This window comes from Meles meles, chromosome 3 (assembly GCF_922984935.1).
Source record: "Meles meles chromosome 3, mMelMel3.1 paternal haplotype, whole genome shotgun sequence".
NCBI classification, from domain to species: Eukaryota; Metazoa; Chordata; class Mammalia; order Carnivora; family Mustelidae; genus Meles; species Meles meles.
Window position 1 is genome coordinate 108,842,205 of NC_060068.1, and position 7,932 is coordinate 108,850,136.

At 40.1% G+C, this 7,932-nt stretch overlaps 1 pseudogene; it reads left to right on the forward strand.

The window, feature by feature from the left end:
- Window positions 1–5,720: 5,720 nt before the first annotated feature.
- On the forward strand, window positions 5,721–5,822 carry LOC123939382 (annotated as a pseudogene).
- The last annotated feature ends 2,110 nt before the right edge of the window (window positions 5,823–7,932 follow it).

Here is a 7,932-nt window from a genome sequence, read left to right on the forward strand (position 1 = left end):
TGCACATGGAACCTTCTCCAGAATAGACCACATACTGGGTCACAAAGCAGGACTCAACCGATACCAAAAGACTGACATTATTCCCTGCATATTCTTAGATCACAATGCTTTGAAACTGGAACTCAATCACAAGGAAAAGTTCAGAAGGAACTCAGACACCTGGAAGCTAAAGACCACCTTGCTTAAGAATGCTTGGATCAACCAGGAGATCAAAGATGAACTTAAACAATTCATGGAAACCAATGAGAATGAAGACACTTCAGTCCAAAACCTATGGGATACAGCAAAGGTGGTTCTAAGGGGGAAATACATAGCCATCCAAGCCTCCCTCAAAAACATCGAAAAATCCAGAATACACCAGCTGTCTCTACACCTTAAAGAACTGGAGAATCAACAACAAATCAAACCAACTCCACACGCAAGAAGGGAAATAATCAAGATTAGAGCAGAGATCAATGAGGTAGAAACGAGAGATACAGTAGAACGTATCAATGAAACTAGAAGCTGGTTTCTTGAAAGAATCAATAAGATCGATAAACCATTGGCCACACTAATCCAAAAGAAAAGAGAGAAAGCCCAAATTAATAAAATTATGAATGAAAAGGGAGAGATCACAACTAACACCAAGGAAATAGAAACAATCATCAGAAATTATTACCAACAGTTATATGCCAATAAGCTAAGCAACCTAGATGAAAAATTTTTATTTATACACACATGCATATGTATGACTAGCCAGTGCTTCCACTTTATCTGTAAACAGAATGTATTTGCCTGCCATGTTTAACAAACAAGATCAGAAGGAGAGTAGAAAGGGAAAATAAAATTTGATAAACACCTATTATGTTCCAGGAATAGGCCAATGGTTTTCATGTTATTATTCCTCTGACAACCCCATAAAATAGACACCATTACTATTCCCACTTGATAAAAGGGAGATTGAGAATATCCCCCAAATTATGTACTTTGCAAGTGGATAACCCCGGATTTGTCTCATCTGAGAATCCATGGTCTTGACCACTATTCAGTCTCTAGACTCCAAGACAATGGGGTAGAAGAAATTTTGCATTTCTGCAGTAAAATAGTAACATAAAAAGAAATAACATAAATAACATAAAAAGAAATTCTGGCACTCAACTACACATGGCCTTACTGTTGACTCTGTTGGTTTTGTTAAATTTGCATGCCTATTTCACATTTTAGAGGTTGTGCACGATGATTGGATTCTGTTGAGTTACAAAGAAAATGAACTAGGACAAATAAAAGCTAACAAGCTTTTAATAACAAGCACCTAAAAATTATTAGTTTTATTGTGCATTCTTATTAACAGCTACCCAGTTGTTATCTGCCCAGGTGTACAGAAGTGGAACAGAGGAAACTAGGTGTGGTGGACAAGAATTTAAAACTGAATCAACTGTGGGGTGCCTGGGTGGCTCAGTGCATTAAGCCTCTGCCTTCAGCTCAGGTCATGATCCTAGGGTCCTGGGATCGAGCCTCACATCGGGCTTCCTGTTTGGCAGGGAGCCTTCTTCCTCTCTCTCTGCCTACATCCTGCTCATGCTCTCTCTTGCACTCGTTCTCAAATAAACAAATAAAATCTTAAAAATAACAACAACAACAAAAACCTAAATGAACCTGAGTTCAAATCTCTCCTCTTTTACTAGTCAGTGGTGTCACCTTAAGGCAAATGACCTATTTTTCTACTCTTAAATTTGCTTTTCTGTTAACCAAAGAAAATCTTATCTCCCTCAAAGGGGTTTTGCGGGAATGGAGTCTTTTAAAGTACGTAAAACACTCCGAGGCAAGTATACATGACATATGGTAGGCTCCAGGAATGAAACTGTGGTCAACATTTTGATTATTTATTCACAAATATTTATTGCATCCAATGTATGGGGACCTCGCCACCTGCCAGGTTTCCGCTTCAATAGATCAGCCATTCACAGACAGCTGCACGAAATCCAGCCCGTCAACTGGTAACTATTACAGACTGGGAACATCTCCACCAGAGGAAAGAGTTCTCAGAAATACTCTGCTGGGAGAGATTCACAGATACCACCAGCACGCAAAAGTGAGCGCCATCTCTCCATGGATGGCTACATTTAGTTTTCTTCCCATATTTATCTATTCAGTTTTCTAAATATTTATATCTATTTCTATATATTAATTTTCTGCATACACACATATTTCAAATTTCCCATCCCTTCATACTCACTGAGTATTCAAGAGAAAAAAAATCCTTACAAGATATTTTCAAAAGGATACTTAGAGAACGGATTTGCAGCTGTTCAGAGGAATTCCTCATCCTTCTCTCTTTTTGATCTCAAACTCATGAAGCACTTTGACTCTTGCTAAGGTATTGCCCAGCTGATTTTCCAATTTTTTTGGCCTTGTTCTTCCCAGACTGAGAGCTCCTATTCAGAGCTGCTTAATTAATCTGGGCCCAAATGACTGTCTATTTTTAAAAAAAAAAAGATTTATTTATTTATTTATTTAGGGGTGGAAAGAGAAAGAGCAGGAGTACGGGCAGAGGGAGACAGAGAATCTCAAGCAGACTCCACACTGAGGGCAGAGCCCAGCTCAGGGCTCCATCTCAAAGCCCTGAGATCATGATCTGAGCCAAAATCAAGAGTCAGATGCTTAATCAACATCCCTTTTTTTTGTAAAGATTTATTTATTTATTTGAGAGAAAGAGAGTCAAATGACTGGTTTTTGTTTGTTTGTTTTTTTTTTTAGTTGCTTGTTCAAATTTATAGAGTGTCCAAAGTAAAATTTAAGAAGCAGATGAGGGAAGGTGCTATTTTCCCACAGTCCAGGAACTTTATTTGTTTTTGCCTTCTTTTGATGTAGACCCAAAAACTTCTTCCTGAAACCCTAATTAGCCATCACCTACTATGAAAGGACTTCTCACTTTGCCAACTAATTAATAATACTCTTTCTGAGTAAGACTAAAGGCCTTTGGCCAAAGCATTTTGATCACTTGTTCTTAATGCAATAAAACAAGTCAATAACTGTAAGTTCGACATAGCAGCATCTAAGACATTAATTGGGGCTGTTTTGCGAGAAAAGAGGCATTGAATGAATTTTCATGTTTTCCTTTCTAATGCTTAATAACATTTTGACATATTTGTAGTTTGCCAGGGTGGGGGAAGTATATGGGAGGTTAGGGAAGGGAATTAGCCAAAAGGAAACATGGCTGGCTGACTTAATTACTTTTCTTTAGGCAGAATGATAGCCTGTGCAGGAAAAGAACTGCAGTATATTAGCCTGTATAAATTATGTTAGTTTTCCTACCCAGTGGGAAAGGAGGAGGAGTGAGCATTAGTCTAACCAACACTGCCTAGGGGGACGGCATCATGGGAATGTAGTTAATGGGATTTATTAAATGCATTTTTAGTTTCTGGGCAAAAAAAGAGACCTCTGAATAAAGGACATTATTGTTTTTATCTTCCTAATCTGAACCTAATTCCACCTTTGTGCATATCTTTATTATAGGATAACTCAGGATGTGAAAGGCCCATTAACGTGGGGAGATTAACACTTTTTATGTCAATGTTTTGAAGTCTTAAAACATGAGCAGGTCCTGCACCTAATAATCAGTGACAACTCATTAGAAATGTTTGAAACTGTAAAACCTTATAAAACATACACATTCAGCTTTCCCATGCTCACTCCCAACCTGCACACTGCATTTTTCGTCAGAAGGTCTGCTGGAACTCCGGGGTCTGTGTCTGAGGACGTGCCGCAGGTGATTCTCCTGGTCATAGGTGTTGGAGAAATAGAATCTTGAATCAGAATCTTTCCAACTGTAGTGCATATCAGAATTCCCTGGGGACAAAGTGGCTGAGCCCCCTCCCTAGAGCTTTTGGTTCAGCAATTCTGGGGAAGAGCCTGAGAATTTGCTTTTCTACCAACTTTCCAAGTCATACACTGTCATCTTGGAATCATACCTTGAAAATCTGATCTAAGACAAGAGCCAGCAACTCTATGACCTGTGGGCTCCGTATGGGTCTCATCAAGATTCTCAATATTAAATAAATCAATATAAAATAGAATGGTAGATGCAAAAAATGTGAAATGATGTGGTGCCATCCCCAGGTTGGACGGAACTGTGAATCCATATGAAGGTCTAATTAATTTTTTAAAAATACCCAATCCAAACAGTCACAGCCTGCTCACAGATGAGGTGTTGGCTGCTCTCAGATCTCTCTGAGATCCTAAAGACAATTTCACCCAGTCTGGATAAGGGAGTTGACAAAGTAAGAGAGATCTGGGTGGCCTTCCCGGGAGCCTGGCTCAGAAGAGCCCAACACTATGGGTCAACACACTCTGGCTCTTGGCATGGATCAAGTTCCCTTAAGAAGCAGAGCAGAGGGGCGCCTGGGTGGCTCAGTGGGTTAAAGCCTCTGCCTTCAGCTCAGGTCATGATCCCAGGGTCCTGGGATCAAGCCTGCCACATGGAGCTCTCTGCTCAGCAAGGAGCCTGCTTCCCCCTCTCCTTGCCTGCCTCTCTGCCTACTTGTGATCTCTGTCTGTCAAATAAATAAATAAAATCTTCAGAAAAAAAAAAAGCAGCAGAAGCAGAGCAGAGATGGCAGGCCCTACTCAAACCCGGGCCATGGTGACACACTGCCTTCCTTGTTTGCCCTCTCCCCACTGGAGGGCTGCTAAGCCCACTCCAACTCCCTCCAGAGCTCACTGGGGTAGAATCCAGACCTCTTGCCTTGGGCCACTGCAGATGTCTGTCGTCTTTCAGAGCAGAAGTGAATAACATAAAAAGAGTCTGGAAGTTTTCCTTCTGCTTCGATTTTTGGAAACAGCTTCAGGAGAACAGGTATTATTTCTTCTTTGAAAGTTTGGTAGAATTCCCCAGGGAATCCATCAGGTCCTGGGCTCTTGTATTTTGGGAGGTTTTTGATCACTGCTTCCACTCATTACTAGATATTGGTGTATTCAGGTTATCAAATTCTTCCTGATTCAGTTTTGGAAGTTTATAATTTTCCAGGAATACATCCATTTCTTCTAGGCTGCTTAACATATTGGTATATATCTGTTGATAATAATTTCTGATGATTGTTTCTATTTCCTTGGTGTTAGTTGTGATCTCTCCCTTTTCATTCATAATTTTATTAATTTGGGTCCTCTCTCTTTTTTTGGATTAGTTTGGCCAATGGTTTATTGACCTTATTGATTCTTTCAAACAAACAGCTTCTAGTTTCATTGATGTGTTCTACTGTATCTCTAGTTTCTATCTCATTAATCTCTGCTCTAATCTTGATTATTTCCCTTCTTGCGTGTGAGGTTGGCTTAATTTGTTGTTCATTCTCCAGTTCTTTAAGGTGTAAAGAGAGCTAGTATATTCTGGATTTTTCAGCTTTTTTGAGGGAAGCTTGGTTGGCTATGTATTTCCCCCTTAGGACCACCTTTGCTGGATTCCATAGGTTTCAGACTGAAGTGTCTTCATTCTCATTGGTTTCCATGAATTGTTTAAATTCTTCTTTGATTTCCTGGTTGATCCAAGCATTCTTAAGCAAGGTGGTCTTTAGCTTCCAGGTGTTTGAGTTCCTTCCAAACTTTTTCTTGTGGGTGAGTTCTAGAAGGAAAACTTCCAGACTCTTTTTATGAAGCCAGCATTACCCTGATCCCCAAACCAGGCAAAGACCCCACCAAAAAGGAGAATTTCAGACCAATATCCCTGATGAATATGAATGCTAAGATTTATCGCTTCTCAGCCTTTTGGCTAAGATCAAGTGTAGTATCTGTTCTTAGCAATTTAATGAATGCTAATATTCTCAACAAGATCCTAGCTAATAGGATCCAACAGTACGTTAAAAAGATGATCCACCATGACCAGGTGGGATTTATCTATGGGATGCAAGGGTGGTTCAACACTCGCAAATCAATCAATGTGATAGAACAAATCAGTAAGAGAAGAGAGAAGAACCACATGGTCCTCTCAAGTGATGCAGAAAAAGCATTTGACAAGATATAGCATCCATTCCTGATTAAAACTATTCAAAGTATAGGGATAGAGGGAACATTCCTCAACTTCATAAAATCTATCTGTTGGGTTGGCGGCTCTAGGAATTCAGGAGAAACAATAGAAATGACCACCAGGCCGCCATCTTCCAGGCACCCCCCCCCCCCAATCCTTGACTCTCCCGCCATAAGGATGTATGCCCAGGTCACGTCTCCACAAGTAACCCAATACCTATGCAAGAAACCGGAACATCAGGACTCCCCCAACCCTCTAATCCCCAAATACCATACCTTATATGGCTGTGAACCTATTCCCTGTCTTAACCCAGATAAAAGACCCACTCGACGCCCTCGGTGCGACTTCCCAACTCCCCTTTCCGGAGTTGAGGAACCTCGCCCGAGGGTGCCCACCTCCTCCCGGGGCAACTTTCCTGGCTCCCCTTCTCCTGAGCCCTGAAACTTCGCTGGAGAATGCCTTTAATAAATCTTGCCTTGTGCCTACCTTGCCTGGTGTCCTGTTTATCTCGCCTGTAAAACCTTACACTATCTATGAAAAACCCACAACGAATATCATCTTCAATGGGGAAAAGCTGACAGCCTTCCCTTTGAGATCAGGAACATGACAAGAATTCCCACTCTCACCACTCTTGTTCAACATAGTATTAGAAGTCCTAGCAACAGCAATCAGACAACAAAGAGAAATAAAAGGTATTCAAATTGGCAATGAAGAAGTCAAACTCTTCAAAGATGACATGATACTTTATATAGAAAATCCAAAAGACTCCACCCCCAAACTACTAGAACTCACACAGCAATTCAGGAATGTGGCAGGATACAAAATCAATGTACAGAATCAGTTGCTTTCTTATACACTAATAATGAAAATATAGAAAGGGAAATTAGAAGAATCAATTCCATTTACTATAGCACCAAGAACCATAAGATACCTGGGAATAAACCTAACCAAAGAGGTAAAGGATCTGTACTCAAGGAACTACAGAACACTCATGAAAGAAAAAGATGGAAGACTGTTCCATGCTCACTGATCAGAAGAATAAACATTGTTAAAATGTCTATACTGCCTAGAGTAATCTATACTTTCAATGCCATTCTAATCAAAATTCCACTGGCATTTTTCAAAGAGCTAGAGCAAACAATCCTAAAATTTGTATGAAACCATAAGAGACCCCAATTGCTAAGGAAATGTTGAAAAAGAAACACAAAACTGGGGGCATCATATTGCCTGATTTCAAGCTTTACTACAAAGCTGTGATCACCAGAACAGCATGGTACTGGCACAAAAACAGACATACAGACCAGTGGAACAGAGTAGAGAGCCCAGATATGGACCCTCAACTTTATGGTCAAATAATCTTCGACAAAGCAGGAAAAAACATACAGCAGGAAAAAAAGACAGTCTCTTCAATAAATGGTGCTGGGAAAATTGGACAGCTATGTGTAGAAGAATGAAACTCGACCATTCTCTTATACCATACACAAAGATAAACTTGGACAAAAGACCTCAGTGTGAGGCAGGAATCCATCAGAATCCTAGAGAAGAACACAGGCAGTAACCTCTTTGACATTGGCCACAGCAACTTCTTTCAAGATATGTCTCCAAAGGCAAAGGAAACAAAAGTGAAAGTGAACTTTTGGGACTTCATCAAGATCAAAAGCTTCTGCACAGCAAAGGAACCTGTCAACAAAACAAAGAGACGACCCACGGAATGGGAGAAGATATTCAAAAACACATTACAAAGGGATGATATCCAAGATCTATAAAGAACTACTCAAACTCAACAAACACAAAACAGATAATCATATTAAAAAATTGGGTAGAAGACATGAACAGACACTTCTCCAAGGAAGACATACAAATGGCTATCAGACACATGAAAAAATGTTCATCATCACTAGCCATCAGGGAGATTCAAATCAAAACCACATTGAGAT